Below are 14549 nucleotides of genomic sequence, written 5' to 3' on the forward strand. Positions count from 1 at the left end.
ATGGTCATACTATGTATCTGAAGTACTTTGTGTATAGAGGGGAAAAGTGGGGCTCCCCGGAGAGAGAGAATGAAATCAATTGTTTATGGACTACTCTGAGTACTTTGTGTTTTTATTACATTTTTGGTGGGATGGACAAAAGGTTATCTCATCCCTAATATGCATTGTTAGCATCAGTATTTGCATAAGAGTTTGTCTCTTTTTTAAGCCCATATGTGAAGACCTAGACATGGCTTATTTGTTGAGATTCTCAGGAAACCCTGCATGGGAATGAAATGAGCAAAATGGATGATTTTTAAGAAGCTCTCCAAATGGCACCTGGTTCATGTATACTCAGATTTTAGAGGCTTGAGTCTGGTTTTCATAAAAAAAAAATGTCATTCCCCCAATTGAACCCAACACTCCAAATCTAATTTGATCAGGGCAGTGAATAGCAGAAGATTGGCCTTCTATATGCTCAATACCATGAGTAATAATACATGTATAACCCAGTTGATTTGCTTATCAGCTCTGGGGGGGAGGGGAAAGTGGGTGGAAAAGAACATAAATCATGTAAGCATGGAAAATATTTAAATTGAAAAACTGAAAAATAAAATATGTGCTCAAAACTAAACTATAAAGGCAATCCAAGATCAGTATGACCTGGGCACATATCTCACTTCTGAAACATGTGAGCCAAATGACCCTCCATAGCTCAATTAACTTCTCAGAAGCCACAAATAGCTATCTAAGGCTGTTGGAGAACTTAGATAGTACATGGAATAGAGTACCCAACTTGGAGTCAGGAAAATTTGAATTCAAATTCTGCCTCAAACCCTTACAAATTGTGTGACCCTGGACAAGTCACTTAATGTCTCTGTGCCTAGCTTTCCTCATCAGTAAAATGGGAATAACAGCACATAACTTCCCAGAGTTTTTGTGAGAATCAAATGAATCCACATATCTAAGAGCATTTTGAAAACCTTATAAAGTTATCTAAATACTAGGATAGTAGTTAATAATGCCATTAATTCCAAAATAGCTACTGATCTACTAAGGCTGTGGTGGTAAACCTATGAAACACATGCCAGAGAGGGTATACAGAGCTGTTGCCCATCAGAGTTCACACTAGAAAGGCAGAGGGATTGGGGGGAAGCTGCTCCCTTCCCCTTCTCCACTGTGCCTGAGAACATTTTTTTCACTTCACCCACCCCTCTGCCCAGCAACCCAATTGGAGCACAACTTGGGAGGTGGAGTGGGAGATGGCAGCACTCAGTCTGGGCGAGAGGTCTCTAAAAGATTCCCCATCATTGTACTAGGGGAATAGGCATGGGGAGGAGAGTTTCCTTGATGAGGAGCTCCCTAGAGTAATGAAATCTCAAATCCATGGAACTTCAGGTACAATGGCAAAGCAGAGGCCAATGCTTCTTCTTTAATGTCATTTCCAACTGATAAAATCACATCAACTTCTGATACTGAATCATTGAACAGTGCCAAGGACTCTGGTGACAAGAACCTTCCTTGCTGCGCCCTCAGGTTCTCACATCCACTGTGGCATCAGCAGGAGGAGCTGCATGTCCAGAGGGTGGAGATTTTATCATCTCTGGATGACAGCATTGGGTTGGATGCATTACCTACACTCTGGGCTCTCAGGCTTAGGGACCAGGCTGTCTCTATCAGAGTCTGATGGGGGATCTAGGTCAAGGTGGTGGGAGTGCTTTAACTTGCCTGGCTGATTCCTGTTTCTCCCTTAGGATGCCTCACTTCTTCAGCTAGTGGGAGTGTAGCCATAGAATAGAAGTTCCCCGAAGGCAGGGGCTGGGATTGTTGTTGTTGATGTTTTGTTTTTTTTTTTTTAAATCTTTGTATCCTCAACTCAGTACAATGCTTTGTACAAAGTAACCTCTGAACAATATTTGTTGAATTGAATTGGATCCCTGAGGGCTGGTTCTGTCATTGGTTGTTTTGTTCTTTCAACAATGTCGCAGCCAGATTGAAACACAATACTCCAGATGGAATCTAACTAGGCCTGAGGAACTTGTCCCTAATGCATGCTTAATAAACACTTGGTACATCAAAGAAGTTGGTACTATGCTATGGTAAAGAGCCATGGATTTGGAATCAGGTCTGTGAGATCTTGGACGGGTCATTTTCAGTCTCTGGGTCTCCTTTATCTCATTTATAAAATGAAGGGGTTGGGCTTGATAAACTATAGTCCAATGAGTGTAAATGTAGATTCCTGGAAAAATTACAGAATATGTTTTTAAAGGGATGATTAGGGAAAAACTAGAAAAGAAAGTGGCAGTCACAAAGAAACAGCATGACTTCCTGGTAAGTCAGGCAATTCAGACTCACGGACTTCCCTGGCTTCCTTTAAATCCCAAATAAAAGTCCATCTTTTACAGGAAGCCTTTCCCAAGCCTTATTTCTTAGTACCTTCCTTTTATTAATTCTTTCCTATTTACTCTGTATGTAGCTTGTTTGTATGCCTATTTGTAAGTTATCTCTCCCATTGGATTGTAAGCTCCTTGAAGGCAGATACCATATTTTGTCTCTTTTTGTACCCTCCAGCACAGTGCCTGGCATATAGTAAGTGTTTAACAACTATTGATTGATTGATAGATGGCATGGTTACTAGACTGACTGCTGGATGAGGTGAATGCAATATAGTTTACTTAGATTTGAACAAAATATTTGACAGAGTTTCTCATGTGGAAAAAAAATCTTGTGGAAAAGATGTGAAAATCTGAGCTAGAACCTAGCATAATTAGGTGGAAAAAAGTTGAACATCCAACCCATATGAATGATTATTAGTCCAATGTTAATACGGCAGAAGGTCTCTCTAGTGGAGAGCTGCAGGGACACATGCTTGACCTTGTTCCATTTTTTAAAAAATGAGTTACTTGAATGAAAGCCATGGATGTTTCGAAGGAATGGAATTTCACTGGATTTTCAGATATAAAAATGGGAGAGACAGCTAATAAGCTGGTTGTCAGTTGAAAGCCAAAAGAATTCAAACATTAGTCTAAATCTAAAAAGGTGGTATTTAATAGGAATAAATGGAAAAATTTACTCTTGGGTTCAAGAAATCAGCTAAGAAATAAATGCAAGTTTGGGGGGGGGGTGTGCGGCAAATCTAGACAGTGGTTTAGGGTTCCATGATTTTGTCAGTGTGATTGACACTCCTTCCCTCTACCCTCTAGCTCACAGATGAGTCTGAATGGATGTTCCCTTCAGGAGTCATTGTAGCTGATAGAATTCATCACTTGGTGATTAAGATTCTGCTGTCTACATTTAGTTAGTCTGGGACTCAGATGATATACTCACAGTTTAGTACATAGTTCCATGTGTGCAAGTCTTTCTATGGCACTTGGCGATAAGTACCAGGCTTATACTTCATTCATATAGTCTATGAGAATTCAACAGAGTCCTCTGCTCATCTGGTCTCACCAAATCTGTGCCAGACAGTGTGGACACCGAATTGGCTTTGGCCTCTCTCCAGTTAAGAACTACTAGACTTAAGGGATCCACCTCAGCCTCCCCAGTAGAGGGAACATTATCATGTGATACTATGCCTGGATTGTTATCCTTTATAAAAGATTATATATGGATTACCTCCCTGGATACTCACAATCATACTGCGAGGCACCTAGCAGACTGGCCAATATGACAGTAAAGGAAAATGATAAATGTTGGAGGAAATGTTTCAAATTAGGGATACTGATGCATTGCTTGTGGAGTTGTGAACTGAACCAACCATTCTGGAGGGCAATTTGGAATTATGCCGAAAGGGCTATTAAAAAATGTATGCCTTTTGATCCAGTAATACTACTACTGGGTTTATATCCCAAAGAGATTTTTTTAAATGGGAGGTTGTAGACATCTGGGTGGCTCAGTGGATTAAGAGCCAGGCCTAGAAGAGGAGGTCCTGGGTTCAAATCTGGCCTCAGGCACTTCTTAGCTGGGTAACCCTGGACAAGTCATTTGACCTCCATTGCCTAGCCCTTACTGCTCTTCTGCCTTGGAGCCAATACACAGAATTGATTCTAAGATGGAAGGTAAGGGTTTGTCTTTTTTTTTTTAATGGGAAAGGGCCTGTTTGTACAAAAATATTTTTAGCTATGCTTTTTGTGGTGGCAAAGAATTGGAAACTAAACGAATGTCCTTAATTGGGGAATGGCTGAACAAAGGTGGTATATGATGGTGATGGAATACTATTGTGCTGTAAGGAATGATGAACAGGATGATTTCAGAAAGAGCTGGAAACACCTACATGAACTGATGAAGAGTGAAATAAGCAGAACCAGGAGACCATTATACACAGTGACTGCAATATTGTGGAACAATCAATTGTTATAGACTTTGCTACTAATAGCAATAGCCAGGTTAGTTCTGAGGACTTGTGAAAAAGAATTCTATCCATCTCCAGAGAAAGAACTGTTGGAGTAGAAATGAAGATGAAAACACAGTATTAATCACTTGTTTATTTGGGTATATGTTTTGGGGTTTTGGTTCTATAAAATTATTCACTTACAAAAATGAATAATATGGAAATATGTTTTGTGTGATAATACATGTATAACCCAGATTGAATTACTTGTCAGCTCCAGGAGGGGAGAGGGGAGAAGGGAGAGAGACAATATGGATGATATGACTTTGGAAAACTTATGTGGAAATTTGTCATTAAAATAAAAAAATTAATAAAAAAGAAATTACACTAAAATAAAAAAGTAATATTATGAGTCAGGGGAAGTATTATTTTCTTTTTAAATTTTTCTTTTATTTTTTCTTTATTGTATGTAAACCAACATTTTAAATTCTTTAAAAATATTCTTGAATTCCAAATTCCCTCCCTCCCTTTTCTCCCCTTCCTTGAGAAGGCAAACAATTTGATACAGATTATGCATGTGCAGTCATGCAAAACATTTCCATATTATTCCTGTTGCAAAAAAAATCACAGACTAAAAAATACCCTAAGAATAATAAAGAAGGTAAAAATATGTGTGCTTCAATCTGCATTCAGATTCCATCAATCCTTTCTCTGCAGGTAGATTGCATTTTTCATCATAAATCCTTCAGAATTGTCTTAGATTGTCGTATTACTAAGAGTAGCTAAGCCATACACAGTTGATCATCATACAATATTGCTGTTACTTTGTTCAACATTTTCCTGGTTCTACTCACTTCACTTTGCATCAGTTTACATAAATCTTCTCAGTTTTTCTGAAAGTATCCTGCTTATCATTTCTTATGGCACTATAGTATTCCATTACAATCATACGCCTTGTTCAACCATTCCTCAATTGATGGGTATCTTCTCAATCTCCCATTCTTTATGACCACAAAAATAAATATTATAAAGATTTTTTAACATGTAGGTCCTTTTTCTTTTCTTTTGATGTCTTTGGGATTCAGTTTTAGTAGTAGAGTTGCTGAGTCAAAGAGTATATAAAGTTTTTTAGTCTCCGGGCATAGTTCCAAATTGTTTTCCAGAATAGTTGGATCAGTCTACAACTCCACCAACAGTATATTAGTGCCCCTATTTTTTCACATTCCCTCCAACATTTGTCATTTTAGTATTCTATTATATTAGCCAATTTGATATGTGTGCTGTGGTACCTGAAAGTTGTTTTAATTTACATTTCTTGAACCAATAGTAATTAAGAGCATGTATTCACATAACTATAGATAGCTGTGCTGTTTTTCTTCTGAAAACTGCCTGTTCATATTTTTTGACCATTTATCAATCAAAAGAATTATCAAATTCTTACAAATTTGATTCAGTTCTTTATATATTTGAGAAATGAAGCCTATATTAGAGAAACTTGCTATAAACACTTTTTCCCAGTTTTCTACTTTCCAATATTGGCTGCATTGGTTTTCTTTGTGCAAAACCTTTTAAATTTGATGTAATAGAAATTATCCATTTAATCATATTTATCATACATTTTATCTATTTATTACTATATTTATTCTGTATATTATCCTGTAATGCTCTCACTCTTGTTTGGTCATAAAATTTTCTCTTGTCTATAAATCTGATGGGTAAAATATCCCCATGCTTTCCTAATTTGCATATATCTCTCTTTTGTCTAAATCATGTAATCATTTGACCTTATCTTGGTATATCATTTTAGATGCTGGTCTAAATAGGGTTTCTGTTAAACTGTATTCAAGTTTTCCTGGCGTTTTTTGTCAAGTCATTAGTTCTTATTCCAAAAGCTTGGATCTTTGGCTTTGACAAACATTGATTACTATGTCATTTATGACTATGAATATCTGACCCACCACTTTATTTCCTAGTCAATACCAGATTGTTTCGATGATTACCACTGTAAAAGAATTTGGGGTCTGGAACTGCCAAGCCATTTTCCTGATGAAGAAAGTGAGGCCCAGAGTTTAAGTAGTTTACCTAATATCATTCAGTCAATAATTAGCAAAGATGAGTTATTCAAACACAGTCTTTTGAATCAGAGCCAAGCTCCCCCCCCCACACCCCTTTTAAGCCAGATTACTAAAACTATGGGGTTGTCAGGAAGGGTGTAAGAAGAAGGCAAGACAATGTGGCATATGGATAAAGGCACTGCAGTTGAAGCCAGGAAGATCTAAATCAAAATCCTACTCTCAGAGGGACAGCTAGGCAACTCAGTAGGCAAAGAGACAAGCCTGGAAACAAGAGGTTGTAGGTTCAAATCTGATCTCAGATGTGAACCTGGGCAAGTCTTTTAAGACCCATTGCCTAGCCCTTACCATTCATTTGCCCTAGAACCAATACATAATATTGAATGGAAGATCGAAGATAAGGATTTAAGAAAAAATTCTACCCTCAGATATTTACTACTTGTGTGACCTTAGTCAAGTCTCTTTCTCAGTCTCGTTGTCCTCTCCTATAAAAAAAGGAGGGTTCTCTTCCTCTAGGGTTCCTTCCTGCTCTACACCTATGATCTTATGATTCTAACATCTACCAATAGGTGCATGATTCTGGGACAAGCATTATGTGGAAACAGATTTCATAGAAGCATCTTTTGCAAAAAAGTTTGAGTTGACTGAGACTGAGTCACTAGGCTTAATTATGGGAACCTGGGATTTTGAGCCTTGAGAAGATTTAGGAGTTGCTGTAATAGTTGTTATAATGATCCTGATGTTAGCCATCAGTAAGTATTTGAAAGATCTCATGGAAAAGAGGGTAAGGTTGTTCTTCTTGGCTCCGAACAGCTAAAACTGGGGTAGTAGATGGAAGCCGCAGGGAAGGAGAGGTAGGAAAAAGTTTAATTTTCTCTAAAAAGGGAATAGGCAGCTCCAGGATTTAATAGGTTCCCCCTTTCCTCACCCCAGCCCCACTGAGGGCTTTAAAGCAATGGTCAGAAGATCACTTTTCAGGAATGGTGGCAGCTTGGTTGTACAGAGAATAGAGCATTTGGACCTGGAGTCAGAATAGACTTAAGTTCAAATTCTATAGTAGACATTCATTGGCTGGGTAGCCCTGAACCATTCACCTCATTTCTGTCTTTCTCAATTTCCTCATATGTAAAATGGGGTTGTTAATAGCACCTATCTTATGGAATTGGAGCCAAGAGTTGTGAAGATCAAATGAGATGATATCTGTAAAGGACTCTGCAAATCTTAAAGTACTATATTGATGTTAGCTGTTATTACTCTGTGGTCAAAGGGATTCCTATGTAGAGGCTTGAACCTCTAAGGAACCTCCCAACTCTGAGACTGTGGTTCTCTAATCTTCCTGCATTTCTAGGCAAAGGGGACTTTGAAAGTTCCTTTCCCCTTATCCTTCTGAGTTTCTGATTACTTATTTAGGGAAGAATGAATTGGACTAAAGGGGCCATCCCAAGGATCTTGTGGCTGATATTCCTTCCTTACCTCTGAACTACTTCCATCCCTTGGGAAACTTTCAGTTAGCCCAGGAACATGGTGTTTCCACATGTAGGTAAATGGGAAATGAGGAACTCTCTGACTGTTTATAGCCAAGTAGTGGATCATTGCTGAAGGATGAAATAACAAAGTGATCTTCCCTATCTTTATTGGCTGCTGAGCCAGAGGGGCCAATAACTCCATGGGTTTTTCAAAGGAGAGAGCTTCCAGCTTGGGTTCTCTTGCTTTGACTCTCTTATATGACTAGCTCTGGTCTCTAGATTTCTAGATAGGGGTAGGTAGATGGGCTGCGTTCTTTCTTCCTACTCTGATGCTGCTCCTACATGAAGTATGGATTGAACTCTAGGCCCCTTGCTGCCTTTTCTGCTTTGTATTTCCTTTCCTGAGAAGTTGGTCAAACATTAGTTTCAAAGTGATACTTTTTAAGTTCTCTGGACAGCCAGGCAGCACAGTGGATATAGTTCTGGGCTAGAGTCAGGAAGACTCCTCTTCTTGAGCTCAAATGTGTTCAAAAAATGGCCTCAGGGACTTATGAGAAAGAACACTATCCACATCCAGAGAAAGATCTGTGGGAGTTGAAACACAGAAGAAAAACAACTGCTTGATCACATGGGTCAGTGGGGATATGATTGGGGAAGTAGACTCTAAACGATCACCGAAGTGCAAATATTAATGATATGGAAATAGGTGTTGATCATGTAAAACCCAGTGGAACTGCATGTTGGCTACAGGAGGGGGGTGAAAAAAGGGGAGAGAAAGAACATGAATCATATAACCATGGAAAATTTTCCTAATTAATCAATTAAAAAAGATTTAAAAAAATTTTTTTTAAATGGCCTCAGACAATTATTAGCTGTGTGACCCTAAGCAAGTCACTTCATTCTGTTCACCTCAGTTTCCTCATTTTTAAAATGAGTTGGAGAAGAAAATGGCAAAGTCCTCTAGTATCTTTGCCAAGAAAATCCAAAATGAAGTCATGAAGAGTCAGATACAATTGAAAAGCAACTGAACAACAACAAAATGAGTTTGAGGATTCTTGAAGTCTTGAGTTCTGTAAATGGAGATGGTTAGAGGCAGGGGAAACTTCTTCACTAGAGAAGATGGCTACAGGAAAGAGGATTGTCCCACATCCAATGATTTTACCAGAAGACAAATCTTGGAAATTGTTTGGATATTGTAGAGTCGAAGTGAAATGAAACATACCTAATGAATAACCCTACAAACTACTTTATACTCTGAAAAACTTAAATATCAGTCTCCCAGTAAACAGTCGCCATAATTACAAGTTGTTACTGATTTAAGCCCATCTTAAATATATTTTTGCCAAATACCCTTGAAAGGTGAAGGCATTTTGGGTTGATGGGAGGAAGAAAGCTTGAGGTGAGTCAATTATAATGGCCAGGTACTGTGTAAGAAAAAGAAGAGAGCAAAGACTGAAGTCAGAGGGCTTTTCAGGATAACAGGAAACACCAACCAAATATATTGTTGTGAGTATTCTGAATTTATCATTCATTTTGGGTGGAGAAAATAAACAAATACCTGTCCCATGCCTGATTCATACTGTATATTCAATACCTTTTTAAACTCTCCTTTTTGGGGAAACTCTAAATATGAGCCAAAACTTGTGATTTAAATTATTGGTCCCCAAGAAACTAGAATTGAGCTTTAAACAACTAAAGAATATGAGAAAAAGGGAACCCAGTCTCCCTTTCATTAGTCACTGGGCTTCCCCAGGACTGATCCCAGTCTGAACTCATGGCTGGATCCAGATTAGAGGCACCTTTAGTAGAGAAGACAAACAGACTTCATTCCCTGATTACCACTATAGACCTAATCCAACCTCCACTGTCATTGGAAAGGCGAGGCCTGTGTCTTAAAGGGAAGAGAAAGAAGCAAAGGAAATTCCTGGCTGAGTTGTTGGGAAAAAATTGAATTCACATCCACATGAAGGAGGCTGTTGGGAAATTATATGGATTGGTGGAGGTATTTGTTCACAGCACAATTACACACACACACACACACACACATACATACACACACACACACACACACACACACACACACAAACTAGGTGGGGAAAGAGAGGCTGATCCTCACAGATTGGCAAAAACTGCTCCCTTCATCCACCAGCAGACTTGCTCCTGCCGCTTTATAGATAACAGTTTCAGCCGAGAGCGTTCATTCATTCATGTGCTCCCCCACCCCCTACCGGGCCACTTGCCAAAGCTCCAGCCCTGATCCCATGGTGCACACTTGCCTGCCATGGGGGGCAGTGCATCTGTGCTGGGCAGGTGGCTCGCGAGCTCCCGGAGTCCTTGCCCACCGCCACTGGCTTGCTGAGCTCGCCTGATGGTCCCAGGGACCTGAAAGGCTGCTTCTAAACTGCTGGGGAGGGGGAGATGTTGTGAGGGAGGGGGCAAGACTGAGAATTCCCAGTTTTTTCCTTCCTCTTTCTAGCCAGCTCAGATCAGAGCCGGCTGTGGGATGTGTGTATGTGTCGTGAGGGGAGGTGGGGGGTGGATACCCTTGAAAGGTGAAGGCATTTTGGGGTGATGGGCTGGAAGAAGGCTTGAGGTGAGAGTCTTTGTTGTGGGGCACCAAGCAACTCCAGTTATAATGGCCAGGTGCTGTCTAAGAAAAAGAAGAGAAGAAAGCAAAGACTGAAGTCAGACAGCTTTTCGGAATAAGAGAGAATACCAACCAGAGAGCGATTTCTGACCTGAATTCCCATTTAGCTTATACCATGGGGTTAATATGTACCGTCCCCTCCTCTACCCAGATCTGACCTCCCCAGGTTCTCCTAGGAACTAGAGAAGGAAGGAGTCTTCAGGATCAGACAGACCAACCCCTTTATTTCAAGAAGGAAACAGAGGCGCACGCGTTAGTGAATCGATTTGCCCAACATCATACAGGAAGTAGCAAAACCAAGATTAAGATCCAGGTCTTTTGATTCTGATCCTAGTGTTCTTCTCCCCCATGCTCCACTGAGGACAAGATTGGGGGAGTTCAAGCTTAGCTTGCTCACTTCTTTATCTGTGCAAATATTTTACCTATCCCCTCCAACAGGCTGTCATGGCTCCCCACCACACCCTACCCATTTATTCCCTCCTATCTCTCTTCCTCTCTCCTCTGGCCCCTCCAGAGAGCCATAGGTGATGTGTTCCAAGTCTGGCTGGCTGCCTGTCTGTCTCGAAGGCAGAAACAAGCAGCTTACCTGTATGCCAGAGAGGCACAGGTGTGCCTTCGCTGCTTACCCAGCTCACCACCTGCCGGAATCTTGGCGGAGGGCAGACTTGGGATGGGATCCACGGGAGAGGCAGCCTGGCATAATTAAGAAGGAGGGGGAAAAAACCACACAAAACAGAACAATGTTTTCCTTCCTCTCTCCCTCTCTGTTCATTTCTCTCTCTCTTTTTTTCTGCTGGCCCTAATTACTTCCCACTTTAAAATTCTACAGCAACTTGAATTAAGCTGGCCTCGGGCAGGGAAGTCTGGCAAACCCAGAGAAACTTGTTTGTTTGTTTTCTCATCACTCACAATTGGGTGTTCACAGCTCTCTTTCCAGAGAAGGAGATGCCAGCCTCAGCCTGGGGCTCCTGCCTGAGGGGTGGGGAAGAGAGCAGGCAGGGAAGGATATTTGTTGCTGAGAGAAAAGGGGACAAAAGATGTACCTTTTTTTTTTTTTACCCCCATAAAGGTTGATAGTAAATAAATTAAGGTTTGATTTTAATCTGTGCTTCTGCCAAATAAATAGCATTCTCTCAATAGGTGGTGTCTAGGTGTCTTCTTCCAAGCCAGGGCAGGGCACTGTAATGAAGAGAAGACAACTAAGAGTTAGGAGAGTTGGGTTCTGCCCAATGACATCTGTGTGTCATTGGGCAAGTCCTTTCCCCCCAGGGCCTCAGTTTCTACCTCTATAAAATGCGAAGGTAGATTTGGGTGAGTTAGAATCACGGGAGGTTAGACTCCTTGGGATCTTAATTAGTTCCCTTCATTTTTTTCAAAGAAGGAAACTGAGATCAAAAAGGGTCTCTCAAATCAAGTCAGTTCAATGAAGCAAACAGTCTATTGAGTTCCTACCACAGGGCCGGAAGTGAGGTTTTTTTTTGTTATTCAGGAGAGTGTGTCTCAGTGAGGCAACAGTGAAAGTACAAAGATACAAATAAAACCCTCTAGGAGCTTCTGTTCTACTGGAAGAAAGCAATAAGTAAACACCACTTATCTGCAAAGAAAACATAATTTCTTTGGAGCGGAGAACTTTATGGACTTGAGGAGGGGAAAATCAGGAAAGACCTCTGCTAGAAGTTAGCCCTTAAGTGGTGCTTTGAAGAAGGTTAGTGATTCTTCTGTGAGGTAGACATGAAGAGAGAGAGCATTTAAAGAATGGGGACAACTTGCACAAAGGCAGAACTTGGAAAATGAAATGTTGTATATAGGAATGAGCAAGTAAGAGCTGGTTAATGGAGACATTCCATTTCTATGAATTATCGATAGAACCAGGACATCCATATGATCTGTGCACCCACTTTTCCTTGCTTCTCTCTAAGGCCCATTCCAGCTCTCACGTTCCAGGGTCCCACAATACTCTTAGTTGGTGATGGCACAAGTGAGTAAATAAGATAACTGTGCTCACTGTTTCTTATGCAACTTTATGAGCCTGAAAGGAGGAGAGAAAGAGGCTGTGTTTTCCTTATAGAATTTCCCTGAAACACTTAAAGGATCAGTGATTATCTGCGCTTTTGGGTACCTTTCACTTATGTTGGGGTAGTAAAGGCTCGAGTCTTCTCAGGTGCCTGAACAATAATTCCCGTCTAAGGATCCCTTTAATGTTTCCAAAATACTTCCTTCACCCCAGATCTGTGAGATGGCAACTATTACAAATGTTATGTGTCCATTTTTCAGATAAGGACATCGAGTCATGAAGAAGTAAAGAGAATGACCTAAGGTCGCATAGCTAGAGGAAGGACTTGACTGCCAGGTTCTGCTGAATGTCAGCCTTGTGTTCTCTTTCCACTGAGTCACCAATGTGCCTGGAGTGGCCTCAGCCAGTTCTTTTCTCTCTTTTCTCCCATCCAGGGGAGGTGCTGGATGTATTTCCAGCCCGAATCCGAGGCTCTTACATTATGTATAGATACAAACAAGAGCACAGTGTACCATTTACTCCGCAGCTAGGACTGCGCCTGAACTATTGAAACGCAGATGTCGTCGGCAGAATAACATCTCTCTGGTGGCTTGTCTCCCTGTCTACCTCACTGCTGAGAAATAACTCTCAGTGCTGGGTTAAGCTGACAATAAACACAGGAATTGACTTCAGTGGGAATGAACTTGCTTGACTGTCGACACGAATCAAAGGCAAGGCCACTCTTCATAGGGTCCTCGATGCTGCTGCTGTGACTGAGGCTGTTGTAACCTGTTCTAGGTGCATCGAGGGACTGGTATAGGGGTCAGGGACTCAGAGCCACCACGCTGACTCTGTGATGGCAGGGGTTGGTCCTTCTAGGAAGTTTCCAAACAGGGCTTTCATGGTGAACACCTGCTAAGGCTTGTTCCTCTGCTTGTTCCCTGTTTTTTTTTTTTTTTTTTTTTTTGTTGTTGTTGTTGTTGTTGTTTTGTTTTTTAAAGTGGAGCCAGAATCAGGATCTGAAAAGAATGGATGAAAGATGGAGAGGCATTCCCCTGCCTCTGGTCTGTGATTCTCATGGAGGCCTTATGAAAGAAAGAGTGATCTAAAGATACCATTCAATACAGTGGAAAGAATACTATCTCTGGAGGCAGAGGACCTGGGTTCACATTTTGTATCTGACCACTTACTACCTGTTTAAACTTTGGCACTTTAGTCAGACAATAAACACTTATTAAGCACCTTCTAAGTGCTAGGCATTGTCCTAAGTGCTGGAGAAACAAAGAAACGAAAAAGACAGTCTCTCCTCTCAAGGATATCACTTCATCTGCCTGGGTGGGCCTCAGTTTCTTCATTTGTACAATGAGGGGGTGGGATTAAATGATTTTTGAAATAACTTTATTTAGAAACCTATGATCATATGGACCTTGGGAAGCATCTGTGTGTTGTCAGAGCAGGTGGACATGGGAAACTGAAGGATACTTGCAGTACAGCCGAAGGGAACAGGGCAGAGCTGAACAGAAAACAGAAGCAAAGGGCAGATGAGAACACAGCCCTGGACAATAATTGCCACCCCAAAGCCAGCCCTGAAGTGTGTCTCCCTCAGCCAGGCAGCCTCTGTGCCCATCAATCACCTTCCATCTGGCAGACAGGAGGGATGGCAAGGAACGTTTCAGCAGAGGGCACTCAAGTCCTAGGAATCTGTACTTACCAAACCCCCGCATTTGCTCTGTGGCTTCTCAGGGAAGTGGAGATCATGAATCTCTGTAACTCGAGCCCTGGGCCTCATCACTCACAGTGATTGTAGTGGTATTGTAGCCAAGAGTGCATCACTCTAAACAAAACACATGCATGCGGGACCTATTCCACTGAACTAATTTAGATAGCACTTGCCTCCCTCCCTCCTCCCCCAAGAAGAAAAAAGGAACATTTTTTTTCCTTCCCTCCCTCTCTTTCCTTCCTTCCTTCCTTCCTTCTTCCCTCCCTCCCTGCCTCTTTGTTTCTTTCTTTCTTTCTTTCTTTCTTTCTTTCTTTCTTTCTTTCTTTCTTTCTTTCTTTCTCT

The sequence above is a fragment of the Gracilinanus agilis genome, chromosome 3 (genome assembly GCF_016433145.1).
Source record: "Gracilinanus agilis isolate LMUSP501 chromosome 3, AgileGrace, whole genome shotgun sequence".
NCBI classification, from domain to species: Eukaryota; Metazoa; Chordata; class Mammalia; order Didelphimorphia; family Didelphidae; genus Gracilinanus; species Gracilinanus agilis.